This window comes from Rhipicephalus microplus, chromosome X (genome assembly GCF_043290135.1).
Source record: "Rhipicephalus microplus isolate Deutch F79 chromosome X, USDA_Rmic, whole genome shotgun sequence".
Classification (NCBI taxonomy): domain Eukaryota; kingdom Metazoa; phylum Arthropoda; class Arachnida; order Ixodida; family Ixodidae; genus Rhipicephalus; species Rhipicephalus microplus.
The window spans coordinates 425745765-425748220 of NC_134710.1; the positions used below are offsets into that span (position 1 = coordinate 425745765).

General features: G+C 45.8%; 1 non-coding gene across 1 annotated transcript; it reads right to left on the reverse strand.

Annotated features, from left to right (window-relative positions):
* Nucleotides 1-1553: 1553 nt before the first annotated feature.
* TRNAH-GUG (transfer RNA histidin (anticodon GUG)) lies at nt 1554-1625 on the reverse strand. Its single transcript has one exon. It is a non-coding gene; the product is annotated as a tRNA-His (tRNA).
* Nucleotides 1626-2456: the final 831 nt, after the last annotated feature.

Below are 2456 nucleotides of genomic sequence, written 5' to 3' on the forward strand. Positions count from 1 at the left end.
GAAGGTTCTCGTCATTTCGTTGGCGCGATACGCAGCGAAGGCTGGGGAGAGGGGAGACGGTTCGAATGCCCTCCGCGTGGGATGACTCAACTCGGCATGACCACTCCTCTTTCGTTCTAGAAATTTCGAGGGCTTGCTCGGCCCCCGATGTGGGGTGAGGAGGTTCGTCGGCGAAGCCACGCTTCCGAGGGGAGAGCGCGCGCCCGGGGAGCCTTGGATGTTTGTTTTCGTTTTTTCTTTTGACCTCGCGGAGTCTCTCCCGCGCGTTATCGCAAGAATTTGGCGGCGCGCCCATTTTTTAGCGCTCGTTCTGTGACAGCGTCACGGGAAGCTACCCGCCTTGTTTTTGTAAACGAAAAGAAGCTTTACTATGCTCCACAAAACTTCACGGTAAAAACGACAGCCATAATGACGATGTAATGAAGTGAGATTTAAACACACAAACCCACACACACACACAGGAGAGAGAAAGGGAGAATGGGACAGTCATTTTATTGCTTCACCATATGACGTCCCCATGATTTCAGAGATAAATTTCTTGAGGTCATTGTGACGTTAGAACATGGCGCAACAAGATTATGTTATCACATGTTGCCGTCACATGATAAAAGGTGGCTGATCACGGAGGCAATGCAAAACAAAGAGAGTTCCATAAAGTTTGCATTACCTCCGATCTCTGAGATATTGCAGAGCCACTCTAGCTGCAGAAATCTTTCAGAGCATGCTGTAGGATGATCACGGTTTAAACGGAAAAGTGATGAAGCAACGACAACTTCAATTTCAAGGTTTCCCAAATTAATGCATGTGGGATTGTTAGAGTTTTTCGCAGTGGTAGACGCAATATCACAGTGGTGCATCGTGTGATGGGAAAATGAGATTGTGCTTCTTGAAAAGTAGCTCTATCCAACAAACCCGCCATCGGAGCGGCATGTTCCCTCCCAGTCCTTATCAAAGAAAAGGTGGTTTACAATAGTCCACTAAATTCCACGGTAAAAACAGCAGCATTAATGACAATGGTGATGGAGATTCAGAGAGAGAAACCCACAAACACAAAACAAGGTAGGCTGATCACAGAGGCAGCCATAATGGCCACGCAGACGGAGAGAGATGAAACACACAAACACACACACAAACGCAGGAGCGAGCGAGAGAGAAATTAACAGTATTGTGAATTCGCAATCCTCAACTATTGATCGAAACTTACCAGACGCTGTGGTTATTGATCAGGCTGTTATGGGCCATACAAACCATCTGTTATAGAACCTCAGCATTGCCCTATCACTTCCTGTGGTAGGTATGCGTTCAAAATGATGCTGAATCTATTCAAAAGTTTCTGAAAATGAAGTAGTTTTCAAAGGCAGATTTACACGCAAGTTTTGATTGACAAAACAAATAAAGAAACAAACCAATAATAAAGCTTGGGTACACGGTAATGATGCTCATGGTGCCAGACGTTTGCGGGTGAAACGATAAAATCAAGATTTGGGAGTTCTTTGCGACAATACAAAATGATCAGCAGGCCCCCATACTCTCTAAAAAAGAGAAAAAACATTTGCCGTGACCAGGAGTCGAACCTGGGTTATTGCGGCCACAACGCAAGGTACTAACCGCTGTACCACCACGGCTATCCCGCAGGACGAGGCATATCACTGTTTTTGCTCTGGCAATAAGAACGGTGCAGCGCCTTCATCTTTGCCTTTCATTATCATCATCATCGTCATTTTGGAACCATCGTGTTACAGTGTCTAGAAATATACCACCTAGTGTGCTGAGCGCGCGCATTCCGTACGAGAGTGGGTGGCCGTGCATGTGATGACTGCGCTCAGATGCCACAAGCGGCACTGCGTGTCGAGAGGGTGCACGAACGAATGAACTTCCTCTCATCCTGTTGCTGCCGTGCCTTGCCACGTTTAAAACCAGTGTGTGACAGCTGCCTTCTGATTTACTGTGAAGTTCGACGGCGCCATATGTACACTGCAACACACTGAGATTTTAAAAGCTACGCGGCAACGAAAAGAAGGAACATGTATTGCGCCGCCGTGTCAAAGTTATCGGTCGCACAGGGAAGAGGTGACTTGTTCCCCACACTAACGGATCCAACATGTTTTCCTGAATGAAAAAGTAGGATCAAGAGGGCAGACAGAAGGCTGAATCCGAAGGCTGTCGTGTGAGAAAAACATTCTTAAAGTGACTCCACCGAAGTATCTTTTCGGATTAGGGTGAACGGTGTCGGGAATGAAATCGCCATCTAGGCAAAATTTCATATATTATTATTTATCCTAAAAATCGAAAATACCCTTTCTAATGTAATTCACACAGATTTTCTCCCATGTCAACGTCGCACTCCCTTTCCAACAACGTTTTGAGTATCATAAGCGGCGAGTGTCAGATTATTCATTGGCATGTTATTATTGGTTTTCACTCGAATCCTAATGGAATACAGGCTAAGAGTTGAA